Source organism: Ipomoea nil, unplaced genomic scaffold (assembly GCF_001879475.1).
Source record: "Ipomoea nil cultivar Tokyo-kokei standard unplaced genomic scaffold, Asagao_1.1 scaffold2653, whole genome shotgun sequence".
NCBI classification, from domain to species: Eukaryota; Viridiplantae; Streptophyta; class Magnoliopsida; order Solanales; family Convolvulaceae; genus Ipomoea; species Ipomoea nil.
Genome location: NW_017619081.1, coordinates 4254731 through 4269839, shown reverse-complemented (window position 1 = coordinate 4269839; position 15109 = coordinate 4254731).

The following is a 15109-nucleotide window of genomic DNA, read 5'->3' as shown; positions in this document are numbered from 1 at the left end:
ATCAGCATGTTATCATGTTTTTTAAAAAATAAAAAAATTAATATTTTACAAGTGTGATGCATGGAAAAAATCATGTTATCATGTTTTTTAAATAAAATTTCATATTGGATTATCTGGGTATGGAGATACTGCGTATTGCAGTCCCTGCAGCTCTTGCATCTTTGTCCAAAGATGCACGTAAATCGTCCATTACGATGCGTATTAGCTTCCTCACGCTGTGGATGTTCAAGAAACTTTCTCGGAGACGGAGACGATATGTTTTTTTTTTTTTAATTTTAAATAATAATTTTTAAAAATTATTTTAAATTAGGGTTGACCTGCTAGAGACCTAAAACTTACAAATTAGACTAATTGTATGAAATTGGTTAGTTTAGGGATCCAATTGTAATTTTTTAGATTAAGTGACCTAATTGCATTATTGTGTGCCGTTCGATAGTCTATTTGACCTTTATTCCTAATTTTATTATAACAAGTCAACAAATCAACAAAAAATTATATTAAAAAAAAACCTCATATTACCTTTTTATGCATAAATTTTATTAACATTAATAGTTTTTAATAATATAACATAATTATACTATTTCAATATGCAGTCTGTGCATCACACGGATAAAATATTAGTTCAAAATATCAGTCAAATTGTATTATATATATAACATATTATTACCGATACATATATAATATATTATTTGCAGATAAAAATTGTGTACTAATATAAGCCCCCAATACTTGCAATTAGGGTGGGTAGGATGCAAATTATATCGTGCATCGCGGTGCATGATTGATCATGCATCGCGCATCAAAACAACGTCGTTTTGTTTAATGAAAAGAAACGGCATCCGTTTCCCGCTGTTTCGTACCCTTCCGCAAAGAATAACTCTGTTATTCAGTTTCATTTTGTATACACTGCAATGTCAGTTTAACACAACTACAGTTTCACTTCGATATAACTACAGTTTCATTCGATATTTATAGACTCAAATATGTGAAAATGTTATTTAACTTTATTTTATATCACTACTGGAAATTATGGAATTTCCGACCACCTAAAAGTGATCTTAAATCAAGTCGAAAGCCTTGTTCCGACCACTTTTGGTATCCGGAAAAATCTTTGTAGTCAATTAATTAAATATTTTATTGGTCAAATAATTAATAAAGCTTATTTGGTAAGAAAATGTAAAATGGAAGTTAACTAAAATCTATTAATTGGTAATATTATATGTGGTATTATATTCTATAATATAATTGGTAATATTATTGTTCAAGTATAATAAAAACCCTAATTTTAATTCGTAATATAATAAAAAGAGTTAATTATCAAAATGGTCCCTTGACTATTGTGAAATTACCAATTTGATCCTCGACTATTTTTTTTACCCAATAAAATCATCGACTTTGTAAATGTTAACCAAAATGATCCTCCGTTAGGTTTAGGGTCTAAAATATGTTAAAGTCGAGGGTAATAAAGAAATTTCACCAGCTCATGGTCTAGAACCTTCCTCCTCAACCGCCTCATTCACAGTTGTTCATTCTCCTCTCCGCAATCACCCGCCCCTCCGCCACCGGAGATGTGCTCCGGCGATCCACCACCACAGGCTCCACCGTGCCTCCACCATTAGGGGTGACCACGGTTCCGGTTCCGGTTCCGTGGATGGCGAAACCGAAACCGGAACCTTATAGTAAGGTTCCGGTTCTAACCGGAATTATTAACAAAAAAAAAAATACACTATAATTTTTAATTTTTTTACAAACCTTAACCGGAACCTTATAGGGTCCGGTTAAGAATCGGAACCGGAACCGTACGGACGGTTCCGGTTTGCACAGTCACGGTTCCGGTTCGAACCTACGGTTCAAACCGAACCGTGGTCATCTCTATCCACCATTCCCCTCCTTCTCCGTCGTGGTATCCACAACCACCATCGGTCCTCCGGTCGATTCCCATTTTCCAGAATAAGCACCTCTATAGACGTCGACTCGACCAAGGTTTTTAACGTTTTCCAACCGCCGTCTGAGGTGATGAGAACGGCGGTGGTGCTGGAGAACGCGAGTAGCAGGCTAAGCTTCTCTTGGGAGGCACAAAACTTGGCGGACAAATATTATGTTTACATGTACTTTGCGGAGGTTCGAGTTCTGAAACCAAACCAAAGTAGAGTGTTCAGAATGGATCTGAATGGAGAGCCGTGGATTGGACCTTTTGCTCCGATTTATCTTATGGCCTAGCAGGCCTACACAGTTTACAGTGCGGCGGTCGAGAACAACAATTCGTACCAAGTCGTTTCACCCAAAACAGCAATTCTACTCTTCTGTCATTGCACAATGCTATCGATATCTATAAGGAGAAGCTAATCTAAGCCATCAGACTGTCGATCAAGATGGTAAGCCAACAATACTGCAAAAATTCATTTCTTTCCCAAAAATGGCGAAACTCCCTAACCTTAGTGGTAGGGAATATCCCGACCGACATAGCTTCACCACGACCGAGGAGCCTTTGTCTCTTTCTCCTTGTCTTTGCAGGTAACAGGTCGGGCTCCACGAGAAGAACCCGGTCGTAGACCGACCGGAGTTGCCCGAGCGACGGTGTCGACCACCGAGCGGTAGCCCTTTGGCGAAAGAGCTGACGAAGGACACGTGGCGGCTCTTTACATCGACAGGCAGGGCACCCGGGAGGATGACACGTGGTGGCTACGTGGAGGACATGCCGAACGGCTGGAATCCTGTCCCCGGCATAGCGGCTATAAATACCCACAGTAGCTACAGTGTAAGGGACTTTTGGACGATCGATAGGTTGTTGTTAGTGAATCCCGGCCGCAGTCAGTCGGTACTAAGAGCAACCAAATAGATTGTACTTAGGGCCTTTACTGTGATCAATAAAGATTTTATTTGCTTTAATTGGTCTCGTGATATTTTATATTGCTCACGTAGAATTAGCAGTATCATTTTGGCGCCGTCTGTGGGGACCCGTACGAGAAACCAACGTCTTGACGAGCACCCGATCACCATGTATCCGTGGGCACACAACAACTTCGCCGACGACCAGGCGGATGCGGCGAGCTCCTCCGACCACTATGCTACCCAACAGCAGGGTCAGACAATGGACCTCAACCTCAACCTTTCACCACCGCATCCGTCAAATGCATACCCGGCCGCCCAGCAGCCCGTGAATTACATACAACCGGGATACCCACCACCCGGTCTACCATACCAGCAGCAGCCGATGATGTATCCCGCCCAGTATCCGTACCCGGTCCCACCTCCACCGTACGGGTATTGGCCAGGCCAACCAATGTGCTACACTTCCCCGGTTGGTTATCCACCATATACGCCAGCTTATGCAGCTCCAGCCGCCGCCCCTCCGGTACAACCGACCGCACAAGTAGAGCCGCAGCGTCAGTCCACTTCCCGGGCTCGACGCTCGGCTCATTCGCGGTTGGGGTCGGGGGGTGCTGATGCGATGGAGGCACCAGCTCAGGCCATTCAAGCGGAGGACCCTGAAGAAGTTGCCCGAGCGGTAGCTTTTGATCGTCTTCGACCGGAGATGCGCCAGCGTTTGGGACCCCAAGACCCGAATCGCGGGCAAGAAGACGTACAAATGCAGGAAGCTAGCCACGAGGCTTCATCCGGATATAGCGGGTCGAGATCTCACCGACGACGACGCGCTCGGGATACAGCCCAAGCCGCTCAAGCCGCCGAGCTCAACGAAACCCGAGGATTGCTCTACAACCTCCAGGCGGAAGTTGCGCAGCTCAGGAGTGCGTATCCTACAGCACCCCCGGCCGACCGATCGACCCTACACCAGACGCCTTTCACAGCAGCGGTAATGGCTCAGCCTTACCCGCTCGACTTAAAGGTCTCGGGAGAGAAGAGTTACGACGGTCGGACAGATCCTGAGGCTCACGTGAATGATTTCTTCAGCAATATGATGCTGAAGGGCGTTTCAGACGCCGTGATGTGCAGGGCCTTCTACTCAACGCTCACCGGTCGGGCGGCAGAATGGTTCCGAACCCTGCAGCCGGGGTCAATCGACAAATTTGAGACCCTGGCAATCAAGTTTGTACGGAAGTTCATTACTTCCAAAGTGGTGAGGAAGTCCTATATGTACCTCGAAAAGGCCAAGCAGCTCGAAGGGGAAAGCTTGACCGACTTTCTCATCAAGTGGAAGGCAGCAGTCGGGGAGGTCGAGCCCATGGATGATGCGACCGCCACTCACATGCTTCACATCTCCCTCCGGGCGGGGTATCTATACCAGGATTTTATCCTCCACCCCCCGACCACCTATGAGGAGGCCCTCCGAAGGGTCACTGACTATGCCAACGCAGGTGAGGCGAATGCCGTCAAGCGCTTGCAGGAGGTCGGCTCTTCGTCCCGTAAACCGGCCGGCCGGGCGGAACATCGATCGGGAGATGACAATCCCCGACCCCGCACCAGGCGTGGCGAGTTTACGGCCTTGAACCGATCAGCAGCGGAGGCCATGCAATACGCCCAGTCCTGCAATCTCATCAAACTTCCCCATCCCGATCGAGACGGCCCTGACAAGAGTAAGCATTGTGCTTACCATCGATGCGCCGGGCATGACACCGAGGAGTGTACCCACTTGCGCCAATTATTGGAAGATTTGCTCAATTTGGGAAAATTGGACAAGTGTGTGGGAAAGAGAGAAGACAGCAAGAGAAATACCGATCGGAGGGATCACAGACGATCTCATCACCGCTCTGATCGGTCGGGCCAGGACCGAAGAGACGATCGAAGGGACGATCGACGGGACCCTGACCCTCCGTCCGGTAGCCGCCCGTCCGGAAAACCTACCATCCACGTCATCTTTGGTGGGCTGGAAGATGCTTCCCGACCGCGGACAAATTGCCCGGTCGCAGTAGTGGATTCCCGGGAGACCGGGAAGAGGCAGAAGATGGAGCCCATAACCTTCACCCTCGAGGACCAACCTACCAGCAGTGATCACGGCATGGAGGCGCTCGTGGTCACGATTGACGTTAAGGGGACGGATGTCCAAAGGGTCATGGTTGACACGGGCAGTAGCGTGAACGTCCTATACTTGGACGTGTTTGAGAAGCTTGGCCTTGACAGGAAGGAGCTGACTCCGGTCGGTGTACCACTGTCGGGCTTTACCGGGGCTCTTATCTACCCCGAGGGAAAAATAACGCTCCCGGTCGAGATCGGCACGCCTCCAAAGTCGATCCAAACGGAGCTGGAATTTGTTGTGGTCAACCTCCATTGCGTCCACAACATTATCTTGGGCCGACCCGCCATTATGAAGATCGGTGGGATAATTTCTATGCCCCATCTGTGCATGAAATTCCCCACCCCTAACGGGGTCGGCGTGGTCCGTGGCGATGTCCAATCCGCCCGGAAGTGTTACACCAGAGCGGTCAATAGACGTGACTCCGGTCCGTCTTCCCGGGTGAACACCATAGCCAAAGAGGAGGCTAACGAACGGAAGGAGCAGCCCGAGCCTTCCGAAGAAATTGAAGAAGTTCCCCTGTCCGAGGACCGCCCGGACAGAAAGATAAAGATCGGACGAGCCCTCACCCCCGAGATCCGAGCGGAAGTTTTGGCCGCGCTCCGGGAGTATGCAGATATCTTTGCATGGGGGCCTGAAGACATGCCCGGGATCGATCGGTCGGTCATTTGTCACAAATTGGCCGTCGATCCCGCAGCTAAGCCGGTCGTGCAGAAAACACGACACCTCTCCTCCGATCGCCGCGAGTTTGTAAGAGAAGAAGTCAAAAAGATGGCGGCGATCGAGCACATCCGTCCGGTGGTCTATCCCGAGTGGGTGGCAAATATTGTTCTTGTTCCTAAGCCCCCAGCATGGAGGATGTGCATCGACTTTACGGACCTCAACAAAGCCTGTCCGCTCGACCCGTATCCTCTACCGAGCATTCATCAGATGGTCGACGAGACGGCTGGGGCCGAGTTAATGAGCTTCATGGATGCCTTTAAGGGATACCATCAGATCATGATGCACCATGAAGACGAGAGCAAGACAGCCTTCGTGACCCCGGATGGGCTGTATTGTTACCGAGTGATGCCGTTCGGCCTCCGAAACGCAGGAGCGACCTACCAAAGGATGGTCAACATGCTCTTTGCTGATCTGCTGGGCCGAACGATGGAAGCTTACATCGACGATATGTTGGTCAAGAGTCGGGACCGATCCGACCACACTCGGGATCTTCGGGAGTGCTTCCAGATCATGAGGAAGTACCAGTTGCGGCTGAACCCGACCAAGTGTACATTCGCGGTTCAGACCGGCAAGTTCCTCGGCTATATGATGACCAAGAGAGGAATCGAGCCTAACCCGGCCAAAGTAAAAGCGATTCTGGACATGCAGCCACCTTCCACCATTCGGGAAGTCCAGCAATTGACCGGTCGGTTGGCAGCCCTCAGCCGGTTCCTCTCCAAGCTAGCCGAGCGCGCTTTACCTTTCTTCAAGGTATTGCGGAAGGTTAATGGATTCGTCTGGGACGAAGAATGCCGAGCGGCTTTTGACGAACTGAAGGAGTATCTCATGTCACCGATCGTGCTCTCAAAGCCCGAGCTCGGAGAAGAGCTAGACGTGTACCTCGCCGTGTCCGATCGTGCAGTAAGCGCAGTGTTGTGCCGAACCGATCTGGAAGGGGTCCAGCGACCGGTGTACTATGTAAGCCACGCGCTACACGGTCCCGAGCTCCGGTACTCCCGGTTAGAGAAGGTCGTCTATGCCTTATACATTGCTGCAAAGAAGTTGGCTCCCTACTTCCAGGGTCGAGCGATTCGCGTGTTGACCGATCAGCCGATCGGACCAGTCCTCCGCACCGCCTCTTCATCGGGTCGCCTAGTCAAATGGGCGTTAATGCTGACCCAGTACGCGATCGAATACCGACCAAGACCTGCTATCAAAGGTCAGGCCCTTGCTGACTTCTTAGTCGAGTGCACCGCCCGGGATACTCGACCCCCCGAGGTGGCGGATCCCGAGGCTGAGTGGTGGTCGTTGGCTACTGATGGGTCAAGTAGCAAAAAAGGGGCAGGGGGAGGAGTAGTGGTCACGAGCCCAGAAGGATTCAAAGTCTATTTTGCTCTTATGTATCAGTTCCACCCGACCAACAACGAGGCCGAGTACGAAGCGTTCGTTAACGGCTTGCAGTGCGCTCGGGACTTGGGGGTTGAATACATTCGAGCTCAGACAGATTCCGCGCTCGTGGTCGGGCAAGTTCTCGGGGACTATGAAGTCAATGGTGAGCGTTTGCAGTTGTATCGAGACCTTGCCATGGAAAAGCTCGCTCAGTTCCGGGGGTATACCGTCCGACACATACCCCGGTTGGATAACGCCGATGCGGATATCTTATCTAAACTGGCCCAAGACGCCCCGGAGCACATTTCGAAGATAGCTCGGATCTTGGTGATCCCCAGACACAGTATCCATCGCCTGCCGGTCAATCCAATTCAGCCGGTGGAGGACAGCTGGATCACCGATCTGAAGGAGTATCTCGAGCACGATCGCCTCCCCGACGACCCGCAGCGTGCTCGGAAGGCCAAGCTTAGAGCCCCAAGGTTCCAAATCTTGGACGGTCGTCTGTATAGGCGATCGTATGGAGGCCCCCTTATGCGTTGCTTGACCGCGTTCGAGGCCGAGTTAGTCATGAAGGAGCTGCACTCGGGAATCTGCTCCTCACATCAGGGAGGTCGATCCCTGGCCCGTCGTATCATGCTGATCGGGTACTATTGGCCGTCCCTCCAGCTAGACTGTGAAAAGTTAGCTCGGGAATGTGAGACGTGCCAACTGTACGCCCGGATGCCTGGCCGACCGGCAACGTTCTACCAGCCAGTCACGACCGCAATTCCCTTCGCTAGGTGGGGAGTAGATATCTTGGGCCCCTTCCCTCAGCTCTCCGGTCGGAGAAAATTCGTGATCGTCGCCATAGATTACTTCTCCAAGTGGATAGAAGCCGAGCCCTTAGCCACGATCACATCTCAGCAGTGTGCTCGCTTCCTTTGGCGCAATGTCATTTCCCGTTTTGGCGCACCCGTGCATCTCATTAGCGACAACGGTCGCCAGTTTGTGAGCCAATATTTCCAGAATTTCTTGGCCACGATCGGGACGACTCACGTCCGGTCGTCGGTCGCTTACCCACAGGGAAATGGACAAGTGGAGAATGCTAACCGGACGATATTGGAAGGTCTGAAAAAGAAGTTACACTCGGCCGGTCGTAGTTGGGCCGATGAGTTGCCATATGTTTTGTGGACTTATCGGACGACCCCGAGGGAAGCTACTATGGAGACCCCTTTCGCCCTGGTTTACGGAGCCGAGGCCCGACTTCCGATTGAGGCCTGGATTCCGACCGATCGAGAGAGAACCTATAACGCGGAAGAGAACGAACACGCGATGGCCGTGGACCTTGATGGGGTCGAGGAAAAACGAGAGCTAGCCGCTCGACGCATAGTCGAGTATCAGAAGCGCGTTAAGAGTTCTAAAGATGTTCGGGTCAACCCTCGTTATTTTCAAGTCGGAGACTACGTTCTACGACGAAGGGAGGCCAGCCAACCTCTAGAGGGCGGAAAGCTAGCTCAGAACTGGGAAGGGCCGTACATCATCAATGCTGTCATACGGCCGGGTACATACCGACTAGAGACAACGACTGGTCGGCTAATCGAAGGGACTTGGAATTCCGAGCACCTCGTTCTTTTTAGGCATTAGCCTATTTTTTGTATTTTTAGACGAAGTGGGGGCTTGACCTGCGAGTTAGTCCCGGTCGTCATTTCTATGTAAATTTATGGTTGTAAAATTAATTCAACCGCCTGCGAGCGGGAAAGTTTAATGTATATACGATCGATGATTGCCCGACCGTTTGTATGCGGCGGCCCGATCGGTTATTTTCTTTCACCTTCGTTACATGCAGATCAGTTCAACATTCATCAACCGGGCGAAATCTATCGACCGGTCAAAACGCGCTCCACATGGGCGGACACCCAAGTCATGCCACTGATCGGGGAAGTCAGGAGCTCTCAGCATTATTCCCCGATCCGTCCAACTTCTGTCCACTATTGCACCCACTCGTACCTCGAGCGCACAATAGTGTGGGGGCTGGGATAAGGAAGTATTTGCAGGCCCGTCGCTCGGTTACATTTCGACCGTAGAGGCTTGTTTTCAAAAAATATATATTTTTTCGACAAAGGCCCGAAATCGGGTAAACCCGATCGGTTGGTCAGATTTGACGTCGAAATATCGAACGAACGACCAGGCCATAAGGTCGTAAGGTCGGGCGTTAAGCGGATCGAATATTGCGAGACCGGGTCTAAAGGCCAGGGGGTCGAGTGATTGAGATCAGTGTGTGCAAGTTGGAAGCAAGGAAACGAGAGACGAGCGACGCAAGAAAGCACAAAAAAATAAATTTTATTAATTGACAAAAGGTGCCCGGTACAATTCGGGACCGGGCTCCCGATCGGTGTTTCTTACAAAAAAGAGGAGACAGCCTAGCCTATTTCTTTGCCTCCCGGGCTCCAGCAGCCGCTTCCTTCCCGCTTGAAGGGGCCGCCGACGACGCTCCAGGCTCGGCCGCCTTGGCTTTTGGGGCGAACGGAGAAGGACCGGGATCGGCTAGGTCTGGGGGTAAGGCCGAGAGGACCAGCTGAAGGTCTTCCCCGTCCAGGGCCTGTTCCAACCGAGAACGGACTCGTTTAAGCATCTTCCGCTTCCCGGCCGTAAAGCCCCAGCGACCGAACGAGACGATCAGCTCTTCCCCGATCTCTGTTCCCCGGGCTGCTGTGAGGAAGGCCGAGCCCAAGTCCTTGTCTTTGAAGGCTGCCCGCGCCAGCTCGCTCGGATTCTCGAGCTGAGCCTTCAGCTCCTTGGCCTCTCCGATCGCCCGGCTGGCGACCTTCTCGGCAAGAACCCGCTCCTCGTCGCCCTTCTTCAGGGCCTTCTGGGTCTTCTCCAGCTCTGCTTGGAGGTCCTTGATCTCCTTCAAGCGACGGGCGGCCGTCTTCTTGTGGTGATCAGCTTCCTCGGCCAGCATGGCTCGACCTTGTAGGAGCTGGGCGGCCCGGGAAATCTGCAAAACAAGAGACGTTCGGTTAGCCCGATCGAAAACACTTGGGTAAAGAAAGATTATAAGTTGGGAAACTCACCTCAGCCAGGTCGTGGCCGATCTGTTCAGCCACCTAGGTCGGGGTCATCTTCCCCAGATCCACTCGGGCTGGCGCGGCGTTGCCGATCCGTGCCAGCACGGACGTAGACTCCCTCTCTCGCCCGACCGAAGGGCTCGGGCTGTGCTGCTCGCGGCGGCGCTTCAGGCTGCCCACCTCGGTCGCGCCCTGGTCGGCGACCTTCTCCTTGCCCCGGGCGACCTCTACCCGGGTGACCAAGACGTCAGGCTGCTCGACGATGAAGCCCTCGCCCGTCGACACGGTCGAGGCACTCAGGGGTCGGGCAGTGGGAATCTCCTTTTCCCCGGCTGCTTTGGTCTTGGCCTTCTTCTTCTCGCCGAGGGAGATCTTGGCGGGCGGGGGAAGGGCGGTGTCTTCATCACCAAATTCTGCCATGGCTGCAATAAAAGAGCTAAGTTAGTTAGATCAAGAAATGAAGCTAGGTCGGGAGGAACAGCTCGAGCCAAACCTTTCTTCTTCCGTTTCGACGGCTTGGCGACCGTCACGCCCATCGGTACGGGAAGGTACTTCTTCTTTAGCTCGTACGTGGGGAGCGGGAGCTTGGCGGCTGCGAGACTTTCAGCCGTCTGGAAGATTGTGTATTCGTGCACCTCGCTCGAAATCCGGCTGACCGTGTCCCTCAGCGCTTGCGTCTCGACCGGCACCACTTGCTTTCTGAAGTGGCTGCTCCAAGTGCGATCGACCGGGAGGATCCAGGGGTCGTATTTGATGGAGAAAATTCTGTTCTTCCACCCCTTGTTGTTCCCGGGCAGGCCTTTGATGGAGCACATATCTGCTCGGGATTGCAGCATCAGGAACCCACCCCCGTAGCGGCCCGGGAGAACCTTGATCTGGTAGATGAAGTTGAACAACTCCATCGTGCACTCGGCCTCGTGCCGAGTGCATATCTGCGGGAAGCAGGCAAGGATCCGATGTGCGTTCGGGCAGATTTGAGCCGGAACGATCCGGTAGTACGCTAGAAAGGCCGTCAAGAGGGCCGGGAAGGGAAGGGCAATCGGGGCCATTAGGGAGTCGTAATGCATCCCGATCCACTTGCCCCGATGCCTGTCAATCACGTTCCCCAGCTGCCGGCTCGTGTCGAATTCAACCCGACCCCGGAGTATTTCAGCAATCCGAGCCGCTTCGCCTTTGGTCAGCAGGCTCATTTCTTGCTCGACACTCTCGCTGTTCAAGAACTCGAGCTCGACGGCTGGTGTGGCCGGCCCGGCCGGGTCTTCTTCGGTCTGCTCGGGGGTATTTTCTCGATCACCTCCTCGAGGAGCAGCTTCCGGGTGGTCCCCAACCACCCGGGTAGGCGTTTCCCTAACGCCCTCGGTCGGAGAACCCCGCCCGCTTGACGTGGTTCTCTCTTCCTCTTCTTCGCTGGAGCTCCCCGATCCGCTGGAGCTAGAGCTTGACGTCCCGGAGGAGCTTGATGCGCTGTTATGCTCGACGGCTCGATCGGGGGCTGGCGCTGCTCGGGGGCTGGCTTCGGGAGTGTAGGACATAATGTCCACTTCCTCGTCGCTGATACGCTCGACCTCCTCATCGTAATCCGCGATCGAGGCGTTTTGACTATCCGAGTCCGACATAATTCTACCTAAAGGTCGGTCGGGAGTTAGTACAGGGTTCGGGGAGTTAGCTCGAAGTTAGTGCTATCCTACTTCTACGCTAAGTGAAGGATAAAGAAAGAGTAAAAGAGCTAGGAGCTTACCGAGTGAAGAAACTTTGAAGAAGATCTGAAGTTTTGCTTTGCTTGATCGCCTTGCTGAGATGCTCTGCTCGGGATTCTTAGAGGATACCGACTGAAGCAAAAGAGTGAGGAAAGTTCAAATGAGGGCCTCAAGGGCCTATTTATAGGAGGGCATTTAGGCGGGAAACGGGCCAACTTGCCTGACACGACCCGCGCTGAATCTGAGGCGACGGATGGGATCGCCGAGGCCGGCAGAGGCCGACACGTGGCGTAGCAGGGAATGACAGCTGGCAGGTCGGCTTGGTGGCTGACGGTTGGGCTTCTTCATCCCGTCCCGTTTTTTCCCGACTGATCAAAAAGGCCCGGGCTGGGGGGCTCTTGGTAGGGAATATCCCGACCGACATAGCTTCACCACGACCGAGGAGCCTTTGTCTCTTTCTCCTTGTCTTTGCAGGTAACAGGTCGGGCTCCACGAGAAGAACCCGGTCGTAGACCGACCGGAGTTGCCCGAGCGACGGTGTCGACCACCGAGCGGTAGCCCTTTGGCGAAAGAGCTGACGAAGGACACGTGGCGGCTCTTTACATCGACAGGCAGGGCACCCGGGAGGATGACACGTGGTGGCTACGTGGAGGACATGCCGAACGGCTGGAATCCTGTCCCCGGCATAGCGGCTATAAATACCCACAGTAGCTACAGTGTAAGGGACTTTTGGACGATCGATAGGTTGTTAGTGAATCCCGGCCGCAGTCAGTCGGTACTAAGAGCAACCAAATAGATTGTACTTAGGGCCTTTACTGTGATCAATAAAGATTTTATTTGCTTTAATTGGTCTCGTGATATTTTATATTGCTCACGTAGAATTAGCAGTATCACTTAGGTCTCACACCATAGTCAATAGTGGAGGAGACTGAGTACGCCTAGATACGCCTCTATTCCGGCGTTGGCCAAGGCATCCATGGACCTGGTAATGCGAAATTCCATTAATACCCTCCCATTTAACGGCCTTTTAACCTATAATCTAACGGAGGATCAAAATGGTTAACATTTTCAAAGTCGAGGACTTAATTGAGTAAGAAAAATTGCCAAGGACCAAATTGGTAATTTTGTAATAGTCGAGGGACCATTTCGGTAATAACCTCTAATAAAAATCACAACCGTGACTAGCCCTCTTAATTTATAATCTATATATATATATATACAAAATCCTATTTACCTGATTTCTAGCCCAAACAATAGTAAATAGTAAAGGTAAATTAAAAAAAAAATGAAAATTAAAAAGGAACATAAATATTTCACAATAATATTATACATTATCAAATAAAAATGGAACGGGAATTAGGTAATTTGGAAAAGGAAATGAATATTAATAATTGACTGAAAATTAAAAACTAAAAAAAGAATGAAAATTAGGTTAATTGGAAAGAGAAATAAACATTAATAATTGGCTGAAAAAATAATGATCCATAATTGACTAAAATGGAAAAGGAAATGGTTAGATCATTACTTTTTAAGTTTTCTCTATTATATTACATAGTAGAATAAATCAAATCACATTTATATCATAAATATTTCACAAATTTAAACAATGGAACGGAAATTAAAAATAGAACGAAAATATTTCAATAATAATATTCTACATCATCAAGTAAAGATAAATTTAAAATGAAAACAAAATATTTCAATAAGAATATTCTACATCATTAATAGTAAATGCATATTTTAAACAATAGTAAATGTAAATTAAAAATAGAACGAAAATTAAAAATGAAACGAAAATTAAAAATGAAATGGAAATATTTCAATAATAATATTCTACATCATCAGTTAAAATTGGAATGAAAATTATGTAAAAATATCACTGCATCTGATTTCTAATTAACTCATTGACTGAAAAAGAAAAAAATAATTGGAAAAAAATGAATATAATATTACTAATTGACTAAAAATATAAAAGGAGTGACTACAAATAATAAATGATTCATAATTGACTAAAGTGAACAAAAAATGGTCAGATCATTGCATTTTAATTAAAAATTGGACGAAACTATTTCAATAATAATATTCTACATCATCAATAGTAAATGCATATTTTAAACAATAGTGAAGGTAAATTAAAAATGGAACGAAAATATTTCAATAATAATATTTTACATCATCAATTAAAAATAGAGCGGGAATTAGGTAAAAATATCACTATATCTTATATTCTAATTGACTAATTGAAAGAAAATAAAAATGAATAATTGACTGAAAATGAATATGATATTACTAATTGACTGAAAATATAAAAGGATCACTAATTGATTGATATTCTATGATTATATATTTTCTCCCGAGTCACCCATCCTAATGGACTGAAGATGTTAACTATAGACGAGGATTGACAAGATTGTGTTGCTACTACTAATTTCATATGCAATGAGGTTTCAATAATTTGCAAATACAATCGGTGATATTATGTTTATTTAAATGACAAAATTGCTATATATCTAGACAAAAAATATATTTTTCATACAAATGAATTATGATAGCAATTCATTCCAATAACTGAGTTGCTAAAGAATGATCACGTTTCCCTAATTTATAAAAATGAGAAAATTACCGATTTGGTCCCTCGACTATGAAGATTTCACCAATTTGGTCATCGACTATCAAAATTACTCAATTTGATCCTCGACTATGCCATTTTTACCTGATTTGGTCCTAAGTGTTATTTACAGGTCAAACCTAAAAGGCAATTTTAGAATTTTAAAAAAGTATCTTCCTTCTTATTACCTAAATCTAAGTCGTTTGTTTTATATAAATATGTTATTTGTTTTCAATAGCAGTCGCAACTTCAATATGCAACCAAAGTGCAGTGAATCATCTTCATCCAGCTATAAGAATCGAATGATGTTCGAAAATAGTGATGTTTATAGCTGGAATTTAAATGATGTTGGCACAAGGCAGCAAATTTTTGAACATCATTCGATTATTATAGCTGGATGAAGATGATTCACGGCACTTTGGTTGCATATTGAAGCTGCGACGGCTATCGAAAACAAATAACCTATCTATATAAAACAAACGACTTAGATTTAGGGAAGAAGAAGGAAGATACTTTTTTTAAATCTCAAAATTGCCCTTTAAGTTTGACTTGCAAATAACACTTAGGACCAAAGCAGGTAAAAATGTCATAGTTGAGGATTAAATTGAGTAATTTTGGTAGTCGATGACCAAATTGGTGAAATCCTCATAGTCGAGGGACCAAATCGGTAATTTTCTCTTATAAAAATACTAAA